Raw genomic sequence first — 15,818 nt, forward strand, 5'->3', positions numbered from 1 at the left:
TTTTGCCTGCACATGTGTCAGTGTACCACATATATGCCTGTGTCAGAAGAGGGCATCAGATCCCCTGGAGCTGAATGATGGGTGGTGGTGAATCACCATGTGGATGCTGAGAACTGAACCTGGGTCCTTTGCAAGAGCAATAATGCTCTTAACTGCTCAGCCATGTGTCCAGCCTCCTGTGTTTTCTTTTTTAAACTTAGGGCTAATTTATTATTATGACGGTGATGTGTGTATTTGCGAGTGTAAGTATGCTTATGAAAACACAATGACTTAAGCATGGTGAACAGGTTGCAGGAGTATGTTCTCTCCTTGTGCTGTGGGACCCAGAACTGAACTCAGGTTGTTAGGCTTGGGCAACAAACACCTGCTGAAACATTCTACCAGTCCTGCTTTTTAATTTTATATTCCCTGTTATACTGATGAGCAGAAATTCTTTCCCTCACCCTATGGCTTCTAAAGACGCAACTGTGGGATTCTTTTCTTTCCCTAGATGCCCCGCCCCTGCCTTGCAGGGGTGTGAGCTGCCCTTCTCTGGTTCTTGGATTGGATCAAGGCTGGAGAAAAGGACTGAGACAGGTGGGTAGAAAGATGCCTAGGGAGGTTGAACAGGGAACTTGGTTTCCAAGGCAACTGAGAGCTAGTCATCAAACCCTTGAGGATCATTCTTTGTCCTGCTAATAGCCAGGTGCTGTCACCTCTGCCACCTCAGACACTGGAGCAGGTTCCAGAAAGGGCCCCTCAGGGGAGGTGCACCTGTGAGAGTCTAGAAGCAGCCACTCCTCTTTTATCCTCAGATGCTTGCTCTTCTTCAAAAACACACCCTGCCCAAATCTCTCCCCACCTCCAGGGATGTCAGGTTTGGGGGTAAGGACTACACCCACGCTGCCTCCCAGGTGCTCCATGGGATGGGTCCTCTGCTAGGGTTTGGATGGTCCAGTCAAAGCTCAGGCTTGGTGTGAACAACAGGGGGGATGCCAGGACCCTGTAATCCCAGCACTTGGAAGGGTGAGATAAGAAGGAAGATGTTGAATTTGAGGTTAGCCTGATTATATAGTGAGACTTCCATTTGAAGAATCAAATATGGGGTTGGGATGTCGCTCAGCTGGTAATTGCACCCACATAGCCTCTGAAGACCCTCTGTATCTTCAGTTCCAGGAATCCGGTGCCCTGTTTTGGCCTCATGGCTCCAGGCACGCCCATGGTACACTAACATACATGTAGGCAAAGCACCCATACATGTACATGAGAAATAAATGAATAAAATAAAGACGTGGGACTTTCACTGGGTAATTGGGCTTGAAGGCTCTGTCTTCCCAGTGGGACTAATGATGCTATTGAAGGAGTGGTTTGCTATCACAGGAGGGGGCTTCCCATGAAAATGACTTCTGTCTGATTTCCTTTCTTCTGCCTGGTGCTAGCCCCTCAGCCATGATGATTTGCCTGGAGGACCTCAGAAGATAAATCCCATTGATCCCGGACTTCTAGCCTCCAGAACAATGAGGCAAACATCTTCTATAGATTAGAATTTACTCAGTCTGTGGTTTTGTGTTATTTATCTACAAGAAAACAATACCTTTATTTGTTTTAAATCATTATTTTTATGTATGCATATGTGTGTCTGTATAAATATATGCTGCATATATGTGTGGTTGTCTGCTGCCAGAAGAGGGTATTGGATCTCTTGGAATTGGAGTTCTAGGCAGTTGTGAGTGCTGGGTGGGAACCAAACCCAGATCCTCTGGAGGAGCAGGGAGCACTCTTAATTGCTGAGTCTTCTCTCCAGTCCCCACAGCACTTTCTTCCGAGCACCTCCTAGACTTGTCCCTGAGATCTTGGAGCCTGAGACTCTACTGCTCCTGTGTTATAGGGATGGCAGCCCGAGTCTGACCCCCAGATAGAAAGTGGATGTTCATTGTATGTCTGAGTCATAAGGGACTCTCCTGAGTCCCTGGATGCTGTGTAAGGTCTGCTGGAGGCAAAGGAGAGCCATCTGGCACTGAGCACGGACCATGTGCCAGGCTGATGTAGGACTGCCCAGCACTGCAGAGTTCCTGGCTGCAGCATGATAGCACCTGCATCTCATAGAGAGAATGGGGCCTGGACAGGTATGTCTGTGCTCCAGGGTCACCCACAGCACCTCCTGCTGTTGACTTGTGGGATGGAGTTTAGACCTGAGTCACAGGAAGCCAGAGAAAGTTAGGTGTCTCGTTCAGTTTTTCTCTTCCTCTTTGATTATTTTTTAACATGAGTGTATGTGTGAGGTGTGTGTATGTGTTGTAGAATATTTGTTGCTTGAAATGTATTTTACTCTTTTGGCTTTTTGGGGGCCCTACCACTCAGCTCCCAAATAAATCAAACATGGAGGCTTATTCTTAGTTATGAGTGCCCGGCCTTAGCTTGGCTTGTTGCTAGCCAGCTTTTCTAACTTAAATTAATCCAACTACCTTTTCCCTCTGGGCTTTTATCTTTCTTACTTCTGTATATCTTACTTTATTCTTACTCCGGGGCTGGCTGGGTGGCTGGGCCCTGATATCCTCCTCTCCTTGTTCTCCCAATCTTTCTCTTCCTTGTTTCTCCTTCTATTTCTCCTCTCTGCCTGCCAGCCCCGCCTATCCTTACTCCTGCCTCACTATTGATCATTCAGCTCCTTATTAGATCATTAGGTGTTTTAGTCAGGCAAATAATCACAGTTTTACAGAGTTAAACAAATGTTACACATCTTAAAATAATATTCTACTACAAACACTATTTTATGTAATGGTGTTACTTTTGCTTATTCTGTATTTATTTAATAATGTAAAGATGTGTTGCTGTTTTACCTTGCCTGTCTAAGGTTCCTGATTATTCTAATAAAAAGCTGAATGGTCAATAGCTAGGCAGAGGAAGGGTAGGTAGGGCTGGTGGGCAAAGAGAATCAGTAGGAGGAGGAATCTAACCTCCAGAGAGACAGAAGAGAGAACGAAGGAGAAAGAGACTCCAGGACTCAGCCAGTCAGGCGGCTACCAGCCAGCCAGACACAGAAGAAGCAGAAAAAGTAGGACATACAGATTGAAAGATAAAAAGTTCCAAGGCAAAACATAGATGAAGAGAAACAGGTTAAATTAATTTATAAGAGCTAGCAGGACAAACATAAGGTTGAGCATTCATAACTAATAATAAGTCTCCATGTTATGATTTGCGAGTTGCCTGGTGGCCCAAAAGAAAGCCTGTTATATGTGTGTGAGAGGTGTGTGTGTTCATATGAGCGTGTATAAGTGTGGTGTGTGTGCGTGTTCATATGAGTGTGTATGTGTATAGTGTGTGTTCATATCAGTGTGCATGTGTGTGGTGTATGTGTTCATATGAGTGTATGTGTATGATGTGTGTGTGGTGTGTGTGTGTGTGTGTGTCTGTATAAGTGTGTGTGTGAGTCTCATTCTTTAAACAAGGCCTCTCAAGCGAACTCAGAGCTTGCTGACTAGGCTAGTCTGGCTAGCCAACTTTGCTCTGGGCATCTCCAGCCTCTGCCTTCTGAGTGCTGGCAGTTTTATAAATGCTGGGGATCTGAACTTGGGTCCTGTGTGTGGAAGGTCCTTTAGCGCATCTTCAGCCCTATGCTGTTGTTACAATTTATCATTATTTGGACTTTGTTTTCAGACAGGGTCTCAATGTGTAGTCCTGGCTAGCCTGTAAGTTGTTATCCAGACAAGGTTGGTCTAGAACTCACAGAAATCCAACTGCTTCTGCCTCCCCACTGCTGGATTAAAGGGGTACAGCACCATGTCTGGCTCCCACTTTCTGCAGATAGTCTCTCTCTGAACCCAGAATTCTCCAGTTTGTCCTGATGACTTGCTAGGGAGCTCCAGGGGTCTTGCCCTCTCTCCTGGCAGTGCTGGGGCTGCAGATGTGTGTTCTTGTGCCTGGATTTTGCATGGTTCTGTTCTGGGAATCCAAACTCATGTCCTCATGCTTGCGGAATAAACACCTACTAAGCTATCTTCCCAGAACCTGACCTTTAAAAGAATTTGTTTGTTTTTTATTTTTACATACCTTTAATGGTGTGTAGCTTTTCTAGCTGGTCCATTATGAATATAAAGGGTCAACTTGAGTCTCCCTCTGATTGGTGCCTGGGTTCCAAGTGTGACACGTGACTCAGATAACAGTTAGGGGACTGTGCAAAGCAGGCAGTCTTGGTCCCCCTGGCTTCATATTGGGCAGGAGGAGTCTGACTGTGGTATACACTCACACATGTGCTGGGCAGTCTGGGTTTTATGCCTTTCTCTGGTATAGGATGGACCTCACTTACTCTCAGTAGTATCCGGTAGCGTTTCAATGGTTCAATAGAGGGAAAATGCCTGTACACACAGCATTTCCTATCAGAATGAAGGGCCAGACAAACCAGCCCCTGCCAACCTTGGGAACAAATGTCATCACCTCCTGTGACATCACTATCTGAACCCAGTTACAGGAACTCACAAGTCACTTCTCTGAACCCAAAAGTCACTGTGTGGTTTGTTTGGCTTATGGTCAGGAGGGGTCATCACCACCAAAATGGAGAAGAGGACCCTGGAGCTTCTGAACACCATCTTCCCTTAGTCTAGCTACTATGACTTCCCAGTTGTCTCTGCACATCCTAAGACTTCCGTCCCCAGACCATAGCAGACTGAGGGCAAGTGTTCAGAACTGCCCGGCCCCATTGCTTCTGTCCTTTGAGGGAAGGTATTGTGGAGCCATTTGTACTATCTTAGGGTCTCTTTGAGAGAGTCTTTTCTGGTGCAGGCTTGGCACAAGGGAGTTGGGGTATGAAGTGTTCCCCCAGATGGAGCCTCCTTTGGCCTGGAGGCTACCCAGCCTGAAGTGTGAGCTTGGGCAAGGTACATGCCAGGCCGGCCCTCAGAGCTCAGAGATGTCTGCTTCCCATGCCCTTCATCCTATTGTCTGTTGGGGCCACAATGAGAAGACTTTTCACAACAGGATGAGCCAACTGAAAAAGCCACACACAGTTAAAAGTAAACAATCAAATAAAGTCTTCTAGTCAGTGGAAACCTTGGCAGAGACTAAGGCATGAATCCCATCTCACTGACAGTGAGTTCACTTTGTCACCTATAAAAGGGTGATGATAATTCCTATCTCAGAGGGTGTGATTCATGTGCCAACAGGGACTGTTTCATTTCCAAAATTTAAATTGTCTTAGCTCTGCCAGCCTTTTATATCCAATTCAGTCTGACTCCAGGCAGGAGGCAATCTGGTCTCATCCATCTATGGGTGGTTCTCCCCAAAGCCGCCTCAGGGGACCTCGTACAGCTCTCAGTTTTGGGGACTGGTTTATGTTTGTGTTGCTGTGACCAAGATGCCCGATAGAGACAGCCTAAGCTCATCACAGTAGGGAAGGCATGGCATCGGGAGTGTGTAGCAGAGGTTGTTCATGTCATGAAGGAACAAGGACCTGATGAGATCTTCAAATGATGCTCCCTTGTGACGCCACCTCCTAAGGGCTCTGCAGCTTCTGGAAACAGCACCGCCATCTGGGGACCAAGTACCCAAATCCAGGCCTGTGGGGGTGCTTCAGATTCACAGCCCACAGAGACCAGCCCAGACTCTATTCCAACCTACACAGTTGCCATGGAAATGTCCTTTGCTATACCCTGTGGTCTCTTGGTGTCCTTGGAGTTAGGGTCCAACCTCACTCTGGCACCACGACTGGTCCATCCCCTCATTGGTTTCTGTGAGTCACAGGCCCTAGGACCTCCTTCCTTAGAGAACCTGGGAGCTCTGCCCATCTCTAGCTCTGAGACCATTTCTCCCCCTCTGCTCTCAGCTACCCTTACCCTTCCATGCCTCCCTGGACAAGCTTCCTATGCATTTGGGTTTTTATAGACAGGAGTTCTGAGGAGACTTAGCTTTGGACCTATGGCTGTGGTCTTTGAGAGACAGGGGAAACCAAGGGGACAGCTTCACCTGGCTTCATTTGGTGACTTCAGTGAGTGTGGAGGGATGCTGCTCACTGGCTTGTTCAGCCTGCTTCCTTATAGAACCCAGGACACCAGCCCAAGTGTGGCCCCACCCACATTGACCAGGGCCCTCTCACATCAATCAGTAACAAAGAAAATGTCCTACAGTCCTGGTTTCTGCCTGATCTTACGGAGGCATTTTCTCAACGTAGGTTCTCTCCTTCCAGACGAACCTAGTTGTGTGACACTGACATAGAACTATCCAGTATAATGTATTTCTTTCTATCTTTCTGTCTGTCTGCCTGCCCGCCCGCCCGCCCTCCCTCCCTCCCTCCCTCCTTTTCTCCCTCCCTCCCTCCCTCCCTCCCTCCCTCCCTCCCTCACCCCCCTCCCTCCTTCTCTCCCTCCCTCCCTCCTTTTCTCCCTCCCTCCCTCCCTCCCTCCCTCACCTCCCTCTCTCCCTCCCTCTCTCCCTCCCTCCCTCCCTCCCTCACCCCCTCCCTCCCTCCCTTCCTTTTTTTCCTTTTTGAGACAGGGTTTCCTCTGTATAGCCATGACTGTCCTGGAGCTAGCCCTATAGACCAGGCTGACCTCAAACTTGGAGATCCAACTGCTTCTGCCTTCTGAGTGCTAGGATTAAAGGTGTAATGCCACCACTGCCCAGCTGTTGATTTTCATTTTTTATTTTTTGAGACAGGATACTGCATAGCTGAGGCTGGCCTTGAACTCCTGACCCTCTTACCTTGAACTCCTGAGCACTAGGATTTCTAGCATGTGACATCACACCCAGGTACAAATAGAGTTTCGTAGCTGCTCTTTCTCACCTAATGACACACCGCCAGTTAGCTCAGCAATGAACTCCGCTGGCAGAGGGAAGAAGGGGGTTTTCTGTGCGGACTGTGTGGGAAGCAAAGCCTGGAGTCACCATGTGGCTCCAGTCCAGGCACAGGCCTCTGCACGAGCCTCCAGAGCAGGTGTGGCAAGGGCCACCGTGCTCTCTGTCTTGCTCTCAACACCCTGGCTCATCTTGAAGGGAGATATGCCCACTGCCCATGTGAGTTGGCCCTTGGAGAGGTGGTCAAGGACTCAAAATGCTCCCGGGACCCTACACTTTCATCTTCCGGCCACAGGTTCTGGGGTTCAATCAAGGACCCAGGGCTTAGAGGGCTACACGTGGCAGGAAGGTGACACTCCAATCTTGTCCAGGGCTTCTATCACCTGTTTTCTGTCCACAAGCTTCTTCCCTGGCAGCCAAGATGAACACTGGTTCCCTAGTGTTTTGGGGAGAGGTTGGCTTCTGCTGTCCCCATTTTCCCCGAGGTGCTCCTGTCTGCCTCACGGTTTGTCACCTGAGCCAAGAATCAGCCACTGAAGAGAATGTTATGAAAATAATGTTATGGTTGGGGGTCACCACAACATGAGGAACTGTATTAAAGAGTCACAGTAATAGGTGGTTGAGGTCCACTGGCCTAGACCAAGCGTGTCTTGTTTTCTATCCTGTAGGATGCTACTCAGCACAGACATGTGTCTCTACTGCTGTGTATTGGAGCAGGTGGAATCAGCCCCTGGGACCATACACACAGCTTTCCCCAATGGTGTCACACCGGGAGCCAGAAATCAGCCATTTGGTAGCATTCAAACCACATGTGCCATGCACACCACGAGAACACAACGAATCAGAGCTACCTTCCCTCCTGAGAACAGCACACCAGCACAGACCTCATCCTAGAACTCGGGTTGGAGGCAGGAGGATCAGGAGTTTTAAGGTCATCCTCAATTAGATAGCAAAATCGAAAGCCAGTTTGGGTTATGTGACTTTTTGTTTGTTTGCAGGTCTGCTTGTTTTCGAGGAGTACCTTGGGCTTGTGGCAGTTCTCCTGCCTCAACTTTATGATGCTGGAATTAGTGGCTAAGAGCTAGACATGTCTAGCTATGCCTCATCTCCCATTTTCTCAAGAGCATCCTAGATGATATAGCTGGGCAGATGGGGCGGGGATATCAGAAACTGACCCAGCTCACTGTTCAGGTCAGGACCTTCCATCCCCTGCCCGTGACTGTGGAGTCAGGAGGACTTTGTCACAGAGCAAAGATCTCTAGTTCGTGAGTGTTGCCGGTAAGTGCTTCCTCCCTGCCCCTTCCTTCCATGGAACTAGCTTGCAAGGGAGTCGCTATTTCTGGCTCAATCAGTAAACTGAAGACTCAGCCGCTGCCACCGCCCCAGATGCTGGCCCAGGCACTAACCCTCCTGCATGCAGGTGTCACTGCAGCCACGTTTCCATGAGCTCTCCAGCTGCTCTGCACCCACCGTGACACACTCCTGCAGATGCTCAATGCTGCAGCTTAACCTTGTAAACTTCCAATTCTTTCTTGCCAGGATGAATATGTTAAGAAAGACCTGTATTTGTTTTGCATAGGCGGGTGCATGTGTACCGTGGTATGTGTGTGGAGGTTAGAAGACCACCTTTGGGGCAGTTCTCTCCTTCCATCATGGAGGTCTCGAGGATCAAACTCAGGTCATCAAGCTTGGGTGCAGGCCCCTTTACCCTCTAAGCCCTGTTGCTGGTCCCAGAACTCCACCCCTGATGTGCTCCTCAGCGCCTCTGCCTGCCACACCATCTCAAGAGGAAAAAGTCAGGGACACTTTCACTTCCCCTTTCTCATTCTCTCGCCACTCAACAAGTTCACATATCTCCTGAGCCATCCATTCCCAGGGGCCTGTAGTACCCTCTGAGTTTTGAGTGTCTCCTGTATTATCTCGGGCGCGCTATTCTCCACTGCAGGGTAACCGTGCACCTTCCGTGTCACCGCTCCATGCCTGGGTCTTTCCCTCCCCACCTTAAGCTCTTTTCAGCCTTTGGCTTGGGTCTGATCTTGAACTGTAAATGTTTTCTGCTCTGTTTCCTTTCTGGATCTGTTGCTCTCCAACCTGCCTCCCCCCTGCTTCTTTCCAAGGATGAAAATGAACAGAGGAGATGCAGCCTCTCCAGGACCAGGTGCTTGGGTCCCAAGTTCTGAAGTCTTGACTCAGCCTGGTCTTACTGCCCAGCCAGCCCAAGGCTACATGGATACTTTCTTTGTACTCTTCCATCCTTGCCTGGGGCTTTTAAGATCCCCAGACTCTCGCTGTTCTTCTGAGCTGGTATTTCTCCTGGGGCTGTAGTGTGAGTAAAGACACTCTCTGCTTTTTATGTGAGTACTAGGGATTCGAACTCATGCCTGTGCAGTAAGCACTTTACCCAAGGATCCATCTTCCCAACGCCTACTCTAGGGTTTCTTAAATTACTGTCTCTCCTCCCTTGCTCATCTCTCCCTTTAGAAGCTGGTCAGCTCCCAAGGTCGGTCCAAGGGCAGACCCAGGCTTGAGTCTCTGCTGAAGTTCGCCCTTGTCTCGGGTCTTGCTCTCCATTTCCTCTTTCCAAATGCAGCTTTTCAGAGTGGGCTCCACCTCTTCACTTTCTCTATAGAATCTAAAATTCTGGAATGTGTGTTTGAGTTTCCCGGAGCCTTTCTGTGGGCTGTGCGTGCCCTTCTCCGTCAGAGGATGCCTCTGTCCTAAGAGCGGGCCCCCAGCCTCCTGGATTGCTGCTTTTCTTTGCCTGAGCAGTGACAAGAATACCATGGTTAGTTCAAACTGGAAGACAAGGGCTGGTGGCATTCTGCCTGGCCAGATGGGGGAGCCACCATGGACATGCCCTGCAGGAGCAATTCATCTCTTAGGTTTGGTGGTGGCAGCAGACGGCTTCTGGCCAAAGCTTCACGTTTAAACCCCAGAGAGGGTCTGAACCTACCCCACTGCAGCAGTGCCCTCTCATGGGACCACCAGTTTACTAATAAATGACACGGAGACTTCTTAGTAATTGTGAATGCTTGCTTTTAGCTTGGGCTTGTCTCAACTAGTTCTTATGACTTAACCCGTCCTGCCTATATCTCCTGCCTACTACCATTCCACTCTATTAAACCAGTCACAGCAATATATCTTCACAAAGTGAACAAATTCCCACAACATATTTTCCCCACAACAAGATATATTGCTGTGATTGGTTTAATAAGAGATGAACAGTCAATAGCTAAGCAGGCGATAAAGGCAGAACTTTTTAGAAAGATCTTCCATGTATAACATGATAAAAATAATCACAGACCAGAAAGATGGCTCATTCCGTAAAAGATGCCGGCCTCCATGCCCAACGACCTGAGTCTGACCCCTGGGACCCACATAGTAGGAGAGTGCTGGCTCTTTTTTTTTTGTTTGTTTTTTGTTTTTTTTTTTTTTTGGTTTTTATGAGACAGGGTTTCTCTGTATTGTTTTCGAGGCTGTTGGTCCAGCCCAGCCTCGAACTCACAGAGATCCGCCTGCCTCTGCCTCCCGAGTGCTGGGATTAAAGGCATGTGCCGTGACCACTGCCCGGCTGAGAGTGGTGGCTCTTAAAAGTTGTCTTCTGTTTGTCACATGTACCGTGGAGGGCAGCGGGTCCCTGTACTGGAGCTACAGGCAGTTGTGAGCTGCCGGACGTGGGTGCTGGGAACTGAACTCAGGTCCTCTGAAAGAGCAGTACGTGATCTTAACTGCGGAGCCGCCTCTCTAGCCCCAGGTTGGTCTGGTGCGCAACATGGAGTCCAGGCTGCCCTTGATGTTCCGGCAACCCTGTTTCAGACTTCTGCGAGGAAGGACACTCGTGTGTGCCGCAAGCTTGCCTTTCACTCGCCTTAAAACGTTTACAGTTGTTGTTTGGTTTAAATAGTTCTACTTAAATTATTTATTTACTTAAAAAAAAAAAAACAGGGTCTCGCCAGGCGTTGGTGGTGCACACCTTTAATCCCAGTGCTGGTCTACAGAGTGAGTTCCAGGACAGCCTCCAAAACAATACAGAGAAACTCTGTTTCGAAAAACAAACAAACAAAAAACCCCAAAAAACAAAACAAAACAAAACAAAAACCAGGTCTCACTGCTTAGCCCTGGCCTGGGAACTCCATGTGTAAACCACATTGGTCTGGAATTTACAGAGATCTACCCGCCTCAGCTTCAGAGAGCTGGGATTAAGGGAGTGCTCATCACACTCAGCTCCTTGAATAATTTCAACATTCATAGCTGCCCTTCAGTATCTGCAGAGGGTTGCCCTCCCCACAACAGAGACCAAAGTCTGCAGATGCTTATTTGCATAAAATGGCATGATATTTGCATATAACCTAGGTGCAGCCTCTCTTATCGTTTAAATTGGCTCTAGATTTCTGCTAAGACCCAATACAATGCAAATGCTATGTAAATAGGGAATAACGGTACAAAGAAGTCTGTTCATATTTAGTACAGATGTTGTATTAAAAAATAGTTTGGATCAAACGTTTGCTGAATTGATAGGCTTGGAGCTCACAGGTCCAAAAGGTTGACTTATTCACGGCTGGTGTGCTGGCTCACACCTACAATTCCGGCACATGGAAGGTGGAGGCAGGAGGATGAAGAACTTGGGGCCAGCCTTGGCTACCTGACCTTGGCAGTTAACAGACAAACCCTCCACACAAAGAACTTAAACGTGACTCACATGATTAAGAAAAAAATAAATTAGTGTTCTGCTCGTGTCTCTGGCTCCTCTCCAATTCTAACACCCCCACCCCGTGGAATCTATGTAGCTCAGACTAGCCATGAACTAACTCACTTCCTAGTTAAGGATGACCTTAAACTTCCTTTTTTGTTGTTTCAAGACAGGGTTTCTCTGTGTGTAGCACTGACTGCCCTGGAACTTACTCTGTAGACCAGGCTGGCCTTGAACTCACAGAGATCCACCTGCCTTTGCTTCCGCCTCCCTGGTGGTGGGATTAAAGGTGTGTGCCGCCGCCGCCGCCACCACCACCACCACCACCACCACCACCACCACCACCACCACCACCACCACCACCACCACCACCACCACCACCACTACCACCACCACCACCTGGCTGACCTTGAACTTCTGATCATCCTGCCTTCACTTCCCAAGGGCTGCAATTATAGGCCAGTGTTGTTATGCCCTTTAGTCTGTTTGTTTATTCATTTATTTACTTATTTTTGAGACAGGGTTTCATTGTGTAGACCAGGCTGGCCTTGAACTCCTGGTGCTAGGATCAAAGGTATGCGCCACCCTGCCCATCTGTGTGTGTGTGTGTGTGTGTGTGTGTGTGTGTACATGCATGTGCACATGTGGATGTCAGAGGGCAGTTTGGAGGAGTTGATTCTCTGCTTCTACATGGGGTCCTGAGGGTCAAGCTGAGGTCTTCAGGCTCTGGGCCTTTACTCTGAGGCCCCTACGATGGTTTCTTTAGTAGTCATTTCCCCTTTTCATCTCTTTAGCCTCTGTTTGTAAATTCTGTGGTTCTTGCTGTCTGTTTTTGTGTCCAGCTTCAGGTGGGCCTCTTCTCCTGCTTCCCTGGGGAAGGAGGTTTGATTTCCATCACCATATGGCTGCTGGTCCTCTTGGACCCTGTCAGTACCTCTGTTTCCAACCAGGGTTGCTGCAAAGTATTGCGTTGAAGAAATAGCAGCTGTTCTCCTTCTCCTGAGTCTGGATTTTACTGACTGTGACGCTGGTGTCACTGACCTCAGTTCTGTGTTTCACATATTCCTTGCAATTTTGTAGTTGTGATTTGTAAGGCATCACCAACGTTTTCTTTGATACTTTCTACATTTATTTATTTTATTTGTGGTGTGTGTACATGCCACAGCACATGCATGCTGTTCACCTACAGAGTCATTCTCTCCTACCATGGAATCAAACTCAGGTCATCGGGCTTTGAAGCAGGTGCTGAGCCATCTTGCTGGCCCAGTGACCAACTTTTTCTCTGAAGGGCTAGACAGAAACTATTTTAGGGTTTGTCAGTTAGGGCTGTCTCTGTAGCAGTTCCGCAGCTGAGCTGTGGAAATGAGAAAGCCGCTGCAGACAGGGCACTTGAGGATCAGCGGATCAGTGCTGAAGGGATCCGCTGATCCCCAAGTGCGGTCTGCAGCCCCTGGCTGCAGGCTTGCTCAGACTTGCTTTCCACAGGGGATGACGGGTCTTCTGTTCCAACACACACAATGCCCCGTGTTCCCAACTGCATCTTAAATCGAAGAATACAAAAGGAGAGAGCAACCCCAGAGCCCTGCTGGTTCAGATACCACTATGCCTTGAGGGAAGTGTGGAAACTGAGAAGTGAAAGTCTTGGTGGTTATGCTTCCTGTCACCTCGCAAAGTCTCCCTGAGCCGGTGGTGTGGCTTCCTCCCGCCTTCCTAGAAGCTGAGGGTAAGAGCCCAGGGCATGTGGCATCTCCAGCCAGGCAGTGTGTCCATCCTGACCCACGGGCGTGTCTGCACAGAGCAAGGTCAGAGCTCTGACCTCCATTCCTCCTCTAGTGGCCTCAGCAGCCTCTGGGATCCCCGGTCCAAAAGTAGGTGATGATGGTGACATTGATGAGAGCCATGAGACAGCTGTGACTCTTTTCTGAAAGTCTCCTTACTGTTTTTCTTGTAATGAGGCAGGCACCAAATGAATTAAAAAAAAAAAACCATTTGTATTCTCTGGTGTGAGTATGTGTGTCTGTCCACGTGTCTGCTCAGGCTACAGTGAGGATGGTGATCTGAGGATAGTTTGCAGAGCCCCAGAATTGAATGCACTGGAGTCATCTTATGAGTCCCAAGATGAATTTACACGACCTCTAGTAGTGTATGGTGGCACACACCTGTGACCTCAGCACTCAGTCATGGCTATGCGAGACCACATCTCAAAACAAATCAACCAACCAGCCAAGCAAAACCAGATGTAAATGCTCCAGAAGAGAGAGAAGGGGGCAGACACTGACCATCGTGTCCTGGGTGACATGCCAGTCCCTCTAGTGGGAGGCAGAGGCATTTAGGGTAGGGTTCCAGGCACCCCCAAGGGAGCTCCTTTGGTCCCTCTTCCTGGGCCTCTTTGTTTGATTCCTTTTCTTGGCAGCCCAGCACCTTGTCCAGCCTTTTCTGGGACATGCCACTGTGGGGCAGGGTGGGGATGGGGGGAACCACGGTCCTGGCTCTCCTATCCCTTCTAGTTATTTGCCATATCGCCCACTAGATGGCGCTCTCGGCCACATGGTTCCTGGTTCTGGGCTGCCAGTGTAGCACAGCTGATTTGGGGGTGGGAGCAGGAGCGGTGCTTAGTGGAGGATAAATGTGGGCAGGAGGGAAGCTGGGCTCAGATGCAGCTCATGCTGGGATAGCAGGGGAATGCATACTTGATTCTTTCTGGTGTAGGCTTTAAGGAAACACTGTGGCCTCAAACCCAATAGTCCATCAAGAGGGGGGCGCCTAGATGACCCCCCTCACTCCATCAGGGTGGCCCCAGAGGTGGGCTGGGACAGGGAAGGTTTTTGTTTTTCATTTTTTCCAGGAAGCCAGAAGGGTATCAGCACAGTGAAGCATCTCTCAGAAGTTGATTTGTGTCCCCTGTTACTTGGGGACATGTTGGATGGGTGACTGACACGCACCAGAGACGGTGGAATGGTGATTGATCAGTGGATAAGCCTGAGGCAGCAGAGGAGACGGCTGTGCTCTGGGACATACGTGCTCTGTCTGGCAGTTTCTTGTGGCATCCCAACCAGATTTCCCTTCTGTGGAGAAGGGCCTCCACTGAGGGAGCCACTGTGTCTGGCGGCTCTGGGCATAGGTCACATTCCTTCTGTCTTAGTCTTTTTCTCTTGCTGAAAACACGAGTCTATAGGCTGTGTAAGCCATCAAGAAAAGAGGTTAATTTTGGCTCCTGGTTCTGGTCCAAGGTCAAGGGACTGCATCTATGATGTTCCTGTTGGCAGAGTCCCAAGGAAGCACAGGGCATCACATGGCAAAAGGCAGGGTGCTCATGAGATCTAGCCAGCTGGCTTTTATAGCAGAGCCACTTTGGAGATAACCCATTAACTCATCAGCCCATTAATCACAGGAGAGGATTAATCCACTTGGGAGGGCAGAGCCCTGCATCTCCTAATCTCCCATAATGGGATTAAACTTTAACACCCGTTTTGAAATCGATAATCTGTAGTGTTTGTTGAGTCCCCTTCCCTGTCCTTTATCATCACCCTCTGGGGACTTGTCCCGCCCAGCCATCCTTTAGCAAACCCTGGTCCCAGGCTCTTCTATGTGCCACTTGGTACACAGCCCTGCATAGAAGGACATCTGTACCCAGGGGACCCTTCTCAGTTGATGGGCCCTGGGAATGGACTTGATTGTGATGTTCTGTAGAAGGACACTTCCTGTGACTGGTGATGAGGAGTTTTTTGCTGGTGGTCCCTGGTATAAGATAGCAGAACAGTTGCTCAAGCTACCACTTGTGATGGACAGGGACAAAATTCAGGTGACCAGAGATGTCATAACTTTAAGGCAGTTTCCTGGTATTTAAGAGCTATGGGGGGGGGGTTGCAGAGGTTGCAGAGTAGGGAGAGAGGGTGGAGCATCACCGACAGGGTCTGAAGGGTTCTTGACACAGCTAAAGGAAACTGTCCGTCCACAGCAGAGGACAGGTGTATTTGGTGTAGGACCTCAGGACTGAGGAGAAGGCTAAGTGCCCAGCCTACAGAGGTCTGCTGTATCATCAGTCCACTTGCTGCTATGGTGATGAAACACCCGAGACAGGCTAACGTTTATCGGGATGAGTCTCAAAGGCTGAAAGTCCAAAGATCATAGTACAGGCTCAGGTGAGAGACCCCTGGGCCATGACCTCAAGGTGGAAGGCAGCAGAGGGAATATACACAGAGCTGAGTGACCATGTCCCCAACAGGACCAGTGCAAGCTTTTACAGTCCTCTCAAGAATTACCAATGAATTTCAGGCCGTTTTCTTAATCCTTCCTGAGTTCACATCTTCAGAGGTCTAAGGATCTTCCAGTAGGCTCTGTGTGTGTGTGTGTGTGTGTGTGT

At 49.0% G+C, this 15,818-nt stretch overlaps 1 long non-coding RNA gene across 1 annotated transcript; it reads left to right on the forward strand.

Annotated features, from left to right (window-relative positions):
• Positions 1-72: 72 nt before the first annotated feature.
• LOC121132758 lies at positions 73-1,642 on the forward strand. Its single transcript, XR_002382465.2, has 2 exons — positions 73-576; positions 1,419-1,642. It is a non-coding gene; the product is annotated as an uncharacterized LOC121132758 (long non-coding RNA).
• The last annotated feature ends 14,176 nt before the right edge of the window (positions 1,643-15,818 follow it).

The sequence above is a fragment of the Mesocricetus auratus genome, unplaced genomic scaffold, assembly GCF_017639785.1.
Source record: "Mesocricetus auratus isolate SY011 unplaced genomic scaffold, BCM_Maur_2.0 Super-Scaffold_4256, whole genome shotgun sequence".
In the NCBI taxonomy this organism is placed as follows: domain Eukaryota; kingdom Metazoa; phylum Chordata; class Mammalia; order Rodentia; family Cricetidae; genus Mesocricetus; species Mesocricetus auratus.